The sequence below is a fragment of the Pezoporus flaviventris genome, unplaced genomic scaffold (genome assembly GCF_033815535.1).
Source record: "Pezoporus flaviventris isolate CSIRO_AGI_PZ_B2104156 unplaced genomic scaffold, CSIRO_AGI_Pfla_v1 ptg000143l, whole genome shotgun sequence".
Lineage (NCBI taxonomy): Eukaryota > Metazoa > Chordata > Aves > Psittaciformes > Psittacidae > Pezoporus > Pezoporus flaviventris.
In genome coordinates, this window is record NW_026892691.1 from 1,062,609 (window position 1) to 1,071,239 (window position 8,631).

The 8,631-nt window shown below is 40.3% G+C and overlaps 1 long non-coding RNA gene across 1 annotated transcript; it reads left to right on the forward strand.

Annotated features, from left to right (window-relative positions):
* The first annotated feature begins 3,205 nt into the window (after positions 1-3,205).
* LOC133282856 (uncharacterized) lies at positions 3,206-7,681 on the forward strand. The gene is made up of 4 exons (XR_009747728.1): positions 3,206-3,521; positions 5,703-5,899; positions 6,576-6,695; positions 7,549-7,681. It is a non-coding gene; the product is annotated as an uncharacterized LOC133282856 (long non-coding RNA).
* Positions 7,682-8,631: the final 950 nt, after the last annotated feature.

Below are 8,631 nucleotides of genomic sequence, written 5' to 3' on the forward strand. Positions count from 1 at the left end.
CTGCATAGGCACTGCTTCTTTTCAAAATACTGGCATACAGTTCAGCTTAAATTCCACTTAAAAACTGATTAAATATTCATTTTTGGAAACCTGGAGTTTATTTTCTTTGCTTTTAATAAACCAGAAGCTCTGCTTTTAATCCTGTTATCGTCTATAACAACCATTAAATGCTTGTAAGCATGTCACAAGTTTCTGTGGATAAACCTAGTAAGTTTCTTGCATCTCCCTTGAAAGGAATAAAGTAATGTTTTTTAGGAACAGTATAATTTGTGAATCAGACAATTTGCTGCATATTTGATATTACATTACTGTTCTATTTTTAGGTATGCAAACTAATTATATCACACCAGGTATGATTTAAATATTTATTTTCAATAGCTGGTCTGGGCCCTACCAGTTTAGTGTACTGGTATTTGGAAGGTACTAGCAGTCACTGCAGCAGCCAGCACACTCCATGGGGTAACCTCTGGCCTTAACATAAAAGGTAAATATCACTAAAACTGTGTGTTATTCCATAATACAGAAATGCAGAATATCCCATTGCTTCTCAACTGTAATGCCCTCCAAATTTCCACTGAAATAACTGAACATTTTTAGTTACATTAACAGTCTAAGCCTAATCCAGCGTTATTTCATGTACAGTGCAATATTTCTCACTGTGGAGGTGGTTGAGTTATGTAAATGTTGGATCATTTGCCAGAGGTAAGAGTAATTGCAAATGTAATTGTTAATGGCAGGTTCTCCTAGGAATGTTAAGTATTGCCTCACTCAGGGAAGACTTCAGAGGAAAACAAACCATGTCACATCACTGCTTAGAACTGCAGGCGAGTCGAATCTTTCCCACCATTAACGTCAACGATTTTTCCCAGTTTCACATTTCTGACAATGCCTGATTAATGGCTATTTAATTTCTATCCCAAAGGGAATTTTTAAATCCTGATGGAAAATTGTAAATGAACAAAGTGAGGGGATGATTCTGGCCCTTTGGACCTGAGAAGTGTGTGTTTTCCCAGGGCAGAGTATGGCTCCTCAGCTAGGACACATCAGCATTTCTCATGCTGCACGGAGATGCTGACTCTCGTTTTGATGATTTCACCTGGGGAACTGCTACTTCACTGAAAAAAGAGGGAGGGCAGAAGAGGGAGCAGGATTCTAATGACCTAAAAATAACTGGATATTTGTCATGTGTGTTCATTCTAAAGAGGGAAAGAGTGAAATGAATTCTTTACAAGACTTCAAAGATGCTTTGTGACTAGAGTCAGGAAAAGGTTTCAGTCTATTTTTCTGTTATGTTTCTCAGACTTTTATTTCTGGGCACTTTTACAAAGTCAGGCTGAGCTATTCTAAGGAGCTGAGAGCTGCTGACTTCAAAGGAAGATAGTCTGAGACAAAAATTTCGGTCCAGGGAGCAGTAGGAGAAAGGAGCTTGAAAAGAGGCAGAAAATGGATATAGAGAACATTGAGGAAAAAATGTTGTATTTAGAGGGGGTGTAAAACAAAACTGAGGCAACAGGATATGTTTATGAAAGTAGTGAGAAGATTTCTTATTCCCTAACGTCTGTCTGGCAATTTCCACTGGCTGCTGTGTGCTTTTCCCTCTGCCCATCAGATGAAAACTTGCATGTAAATTTAGTGTAAATTTAAACTATTTGTCATGTGGGTACCCCCTTGCTTTTCCTATGAATGCACAAAACCCAAAATGACATTTCACCTGTAGGGCCTCCAGCACTGCTCAGAAAGAAAACACACACACACTACATGCAATTTGTTTTGGTACCTGAGCATAAGCTTTTATCGGGTCTTGGTAGAAGAGAGAATACTTAAACCCAGTAAATATGTAGTACTGTCTTTTGCCATAGATGGTTGGTGATAAATTGTCTTGACACTTGCTGGAGGCTCTGTAGGCAAAATTGTTCTGTAAGACATGCTAACTGCAGAAGATGTGGCACTTCACTCTACGTATTGTATTCTGCTTTGCAACTGTCCAGTGCATTTTGCTCATCTGCTTTTCCTCTAGGGAACAGCTCGTGGAATTACCATGAATTTATTCAGTCAAATAGATTCAGTCTTCCCGTGTTAGTCTGGCCTGCTGTCTTCACAAGGCATTCCTTTGAAACTGAAGGAAGTTTTAATTCAAGTTTTATTTTGGAGAAAATTGTAAAACTAGCCTAAAAAATAAACCAGATGATAAAAAAACCACAACCAACTATATTATAAAACTAACCTGGTAAATCTGCAGTTCTCGCACAGCCCACCCTTGAAAAAATCTCCTGTCCCAATTGCTGCTAAGAGAGTACCATGAATGGGACAGCCAACTGCCTGGGAAAGCATTTGCCCAAAGGTCATCCTTTAAAAGAGTAAAGATGAATGTGAACCGTGTTCAATAGTCATAAGGGATTTGCAGGTTGCTGGTTTTGACACAGAGGAGAGGTGTTGGTGTGGGTCAGAGGGCTGTTGGCAGAGGGATGGGCATGGGCAATGCCACATCCCCAGTCTGCAACCCACAGGGTTCTGTGGTGCATGTGCCAGCACATCCCCTCCAGTGAGGTGCTGAGGGACATCCAGAAGCTGGCAGGTGCATAGAAACCTTTTATGAAAGTCTAGCGCTGTTGATTAGCTGTTGCATTGCTGGTATGGATTGCAGGTATTTTGTTCCCTGGTTGCTGGCTAATTATGTCATTGAACTGCTTCAGGGTTGACCTAGTTTAAACTAAAGGAACTGAGCAGAATTGACTGACACATCAGTCATTCATGTTTGAGTTACAAGACACTGTTTCATAAATCTTGGTTTGCATACCTGTGTAAGAAGTTGTTCCCAAGTGCCACCAGGTGTGCTGAGGTGGACAGCAAGAGCGTTCTTGTATTACTGTTTCTTTTGAAGCTGATGTGAAACTAATTCGGAGCTTGAAGAGGGAAAAAAGAGAATGAGTTTTTCAATAGGTTAAAAAAAAAAGAATCTCATCTCACATCCAACTGAAGCTCTGAACATCAGCCTGCCCTTTTTGGTGATCAGAGGAAGACCATCCAGATTCAGAAAAACGCTCTACGGATTATTTTTTTTTTGTAGACAGTTTGGTTTTACATATATGAAATACAGGTCTCTGGTGAGGTTGTGTTGAAGTATGGGAGGCAACAGACATTGCTGATGAATGTGCACCAAGGAGATAATTGATCTTGTAAACTGCTGGACTCTAACAAACACAACTCTCACTTTATGAACAAAGGGAATTTCTTTCTGACATTTGCACGCAGAACCCCAGCTCCAGCAGGAGGTAAAATCTGTGATGCTGTATGTCTGATATTGGCCTTAGGAAACTTTATATCAAATGTTTCAGATATTCACTCTGCTTTTGTTGGGAAGTAAATTGGTTTTGTATTTTAACAGGGTAGCATGCAAGGTGAGGGACATGAAGACGATTAGTCTTCAGTGGAACAAGGAGATCTCACCACCTGTTTCTGTGTTGAATCAGGCTGTCTTAGAGAAGGGAACTGAGTATCAGACTGTGGCCTTCATCTCAAAGGTAATTGATGGGTTACAAGTTTTCTGAAATCGCATTGTAGAACACAGTGCAGCGGGGACATTAAAATCAGGGGAAAAAAATGAAGGTCATTTAGATCAGAAAGAGTAAACATGGCAATTTGATACACAGTGTAAAACTGTTAGAAAATGAATTGCAGCCTGCTTCAAACAAGGAACAAAATGATGCTCTTGCTGTCTATAGTGAATTTCCCCTTTTCCAAACCTTGATGCCTGTGCCCTGCTGTGGAGGTTGGGAATTACCAGTGGCAGGGTATGCTGCTTCCTTCCTCTTACCTACCAAACCTTTGCCCACTGAAAGGCAGCTTTTCGCTTGTCAGTGGAAAAGTCCTGGAGCGAAATGCACTTCAGCAATAACACAGTTGATGGAGGGAAAAAAAAGATGCCTCTGTACCTCATCTTTATTATTTTTTTTTTACCATCTACCCAATGGGAAAATGTTTATTTGTTTTAGTATGTCTCCTTCTGAGTAACAAGCAGAAAAGCACTTTCATCATTCATAATGGCTATTGTACTTTTTTGTGTGTGTGTGTCTGTGATATGTTCTGACTTTAATGTCAGTTATCTCAGAGATGAAATTATGGGAAATTGGGTCTGCAGCATCTGCAGCTTGCAGTGTGTGCTGTCACTGCTTTCAAGGGCTGCATTTCAAGTGAAAGCTACAGTGTTTGCTCTCCCTAGAAAGCTGGAACAACTGCAGTCTGTTGTTACACTCCAATCTCAGTGTGTAGAGATTCAGCCATTAAGCTCCTATCAAGGTTAATTAAAGTTCTGAAGGCAAAGGTTTGGAATGCAGACATGCTAGAGAGAAACACGTTTCCTCTACAGATTAAATACAAGTCAGTGGCTGGAGTTATTTTCAGCTCCCTGGTAATGCAAGTCTTTGTCCAGGTGATTTTTTTCTCACCAGAATAAGACTTAAACAGCTCAAGATGCACATTTGGTGAGCTGGGATCCTAGTACTAGCTGAAGACCATAAATTAACCAGGAGCTATCAGCTAGGAGAACATGCTCAAACAAAAAAATTACAATAAACTTTTTAACGATTCTAAGATATGCAGCAATGAGAAAGGATTTAAAAGATGGATAAAAATAAGCACTGTGATCTGAGAGCATTTGCATAATCTTTTAAAAACAAACTAAACACTTTCCCATTCAGTTTTTTCCCTTTGTTTGTCGAAATAGGGTGAATATTTATGAAAGTGTTTCATTTTTTGACAGTTTTACTGCACCAGCTTGGTCTTTCTAAAATGAAAGAGAAGATTCAGCATTTGAAATACCACAGAAGAAGAATATTAGCTAACTGGATGCTAACAATTTCATACAGATGTCTGCTTATCATGCAAATAGTTTATTTAGATGCAAAGACACATTAGACTCCAGTGATCAGAAAGTGAAAAATGGTAGCTGCTTCATGGTGATCCAGTGTATGTGATCTGAATGCCAGTGTGATTTCTCTAGTACATCAGATAGCAACACTGAAATAAGCAACAAAAATTAGGGATGTGCTAACTGTGTATACAAAGGAGGCCTGATTTCTAATATAGTGGGTAGTAGATGATGGGCTGCAAAAGAATAGATGCCTTTAAATCAGCAAACATTATGCAAACAGATGTTAACAAGACAAAGCATCTAATTTCATCTACTGTACTTTTAATTCTCCTACCATGCTGACCACATGCTTACTTCTGTATGACATTTAAAAGGAGGCCTCAGCTGGTGTATATTGTACGTTATAAGCCCTGATTTGCAAAAGGCCAAATGGATGCTCTTACTTTTGACTTCCAGAAAATAATATAGCCTTTAGCCTTTTGTAGAACATGAATGTGTTTTCATTAAAATCTTAAACCTAAACTGTTTCTTGACCTTTCCCCAATATCACACCTATTATTTTTCTCCCTAAATGATGCCCAAATCATAAACATTGATATGCCACTTTTATTTGTTACTATTCTTGACAATGACTTAATCATCCTTATATCTAGTGCAGAGGTCTTGCATAGAACTGTTGATAGATGCATGATGAAGAGGTCCTCCACTTAAGGATGTGTCATATAACTGTGTGTCTTATCATCACGTATCCTGCAAGAGAGCACTGTTCTCTGTGTGCTGAAAAGACCACAGAATGTTTCAGGGCCTGGAAAACATCTTTTCTTCATATTAGAGCATGTTATTTCTGAAGGCAACAGATGAAAGCAGAAGTCTTTTCTGTGACAAAGATGATCTTTTTACTAGTGCAAGTACCTGCAAATGGGGGAAAAAAGTAATTTATAAAGGCCTTTCTTCTATTTCTCAGTGGTTTTGTGTTGAAGGGGAGCACTCTACATGTCAGACTAAAGTGGGTTGTTCACATTGTTCAATGTAAGTATCCAATTTTGTTTTCTCTTCCTCCCCCATGATCACTGTCCAGTCAGCTGTACCAGTCAAAAAGGACAGCAGCATCTGAGGGTGCTTGTGGCCACATCCCAGCTCTGCACAGCAACACAGAACGAGGTATTTCTCCATGTGTCATGTTCATGTCTACCTCTGTAATGTTAAGAAGCAAGTTGCTATTGAAAGTCTGAATATATGATCTGGTCTGCATCACATTTCACTGATGTCCAAAGAACACAAATAACAGGTGGCAATTCTTCCTTTGTGTAATTGGACAGCTGGGGACTGAGCAGCAGAAAGGTACCACAGCTAAAAGATTTGTGTGGTCACTGTGTGCTGTTTTCTCTGCTTTTCAGAGTTGTTTTGCAGTTTGGGCAGTTGCTTAGGCCTTAAGGTATTAAAGTTTATATATCAATACTACAAATTTTTCTCCTTGAGAGTGGAAACTGGAAAGGAGGAAAAAGAGAAAAGATAATAGTCATGCCTTGTGGTCAGATTACCTTTTATGACTCCCTTTTGTTTATTCTGCAGTGTACACCCAGTATCAATTGCTTATAATCTCAGTGGAGGCTGTGTAAATCCATCAGAGAGAAAGTCTGTAAACATGATACAGTGATGTCACACTGTTCTCTAAATCAGTTTATCTTTCTTTTTACTCTCCTAGGTGACAGCGGTGATAAAGAATCCATCTGAGGCAATGTGTTGTCCAAGCACTGGTTGTTCTTACAGCATATTCATGTGTTTGAGAAGTGGATGACAGATGGATGACTGACTAAGAAACAAAGTTATTTATTAGGATGCAATAGAAAGATGTAAACTTTTATGTTCTTATGTCTTATTAGTGAGTAAAAAAGCATTTAACAAACATAAAATTAGGTTTATCCAAGGAGTTGTTGCTTATTGATTTATTCCTGTGTCATGGTTTAAACAAAGTCAGCCATAAATCACGCAGTCGCTCTCTCACTCCCCCCCTTTTTGCTCTCCCCCTGCTCCCGGAGGGATGGGGAGGAGAATCAAAAGAATGCAACTCCCACGGGTTGAGATAAGAACAGTTTAGTAACTAAGGTATAACACAAATCACTACTGCTACCACCAATGATAATAATGATAAAGGAAATAACAAAGGAAGAGAATACAGCACCTCAGCACCAGCCAACTGATAACTTGCCCCACCCCACCCGACCGATACCTCGTCCAACCCTGCAGTTCCTAGCCCTTCCGGGTAACCCTCCGTTACATCCTGGGCATGACGTGCTGTGGTATGGAATACCTCTTTGGTCAGTTTGGGTCAGGTGTCCTGTCTCTGCTTCCTCCCGGCTTCCCCTCCTCCCTGGCACAGCATGAGGCTCACAAAGTCCTTGGCCAGACCAAACATTTGAGCATTAACTAAAAACATCAGTGTTATCAGCACCGTTCCCAGGCTGAAAGTCAAAAACACAGCATTGCACCAGCTACTAAGAAGGAGAAAAAATGACTGCTACTGCTGAACCCAGGACTGCATGTTGAATACAGAAACTCAATAGCATTTAAAATTTGCATAGTTACTTTAACCCTCTGTGGCAGGTACATGACACCCTCCAAAGCAGCTACTAACACAGGTATAGTCTCATCTTATTTTTCTGAATTTATGCCCACAGAAGCCCTTGTGGATTTTACTGGGTTTGGGATTAGACTGGGAAGGTGTGGCTGTAACACCTCTTATCGATAAGCACATGAACGATGTTGCTTATCAGCATGTCTGAGAGTACCAACACAGACAGAAACATTTTTCAGAGGGAACAGATACTGTTCTCTTGACATTATTTCACTCTGTGCATGCCTATATATAATTTTCTGCATACTCCACCTGTGGAAGAGCTGTGCCTGTGATGTGATGGAGTAGTTTTTGCCCTGGTGAGAACATCTGTGTGCAGAAGTGAAATAACAGCAGGAGAAGCTACCTGCAGAGGCATGATTGCCTTAGAATCATCCCAGAAATGTTAAACTCACAGTTTCTGCCTTTATTTTAGCATTATTTTTGATTTCTATTTCTGTCCGGCTGTGCTTAGCCTGGCACTATGCACACCATGACTGATACTCTCTCACCTAAGTGCCAGCTTTTGCTAGGTTGGGTTTGAAAACCGTATCCATGGGATGCCTGATTGATTTAAGCAAAATTGTCTGGGATGCCAGACACCAGTCAGCATCAAGCCTGAGAGATGCTCTGTGTATGTGTCTGAACCGTGCGGATCCTGCCCTGAAAGATGGGCAAAAACAAGTTAATATTAAGAGAGCAGCATAGCAACCTCAGCCAGATTTTAAGTGTGTGGTGTTAAATATAGAGAAAGGTGACATCAATGAGTGTTTGGGGACACAAGATCAAAGAATGAATACCCTTGGAGAGCGAGTGGTGTTTCTGTCATTTCCCCTACTGCTGTTGGTAGTTTTCATGTCACATTGCACCTGCTGCTATAGCGATGCTTATAAATTTGGGATTAGGACCCATCCTCCTGACCCAGAAAGCTTAGGTTTAATTGAGGTAATGCAAATAGTCAATAAGGGAAAGGCCAGAAATGGGTTTTACAGCATCAGGTAATCAGGCTGGTGGAGAGGTGGTGAAGCGTGACCACCTTCTGCTGTCAACACTGCTGTTCTTTGGCAAATGTCTTTCTCTAGCAGGGACTTTTGTTGCATTTGGAAATCCTCATCCAGATATATGCTTGGGTTCACTGCACTGGAAA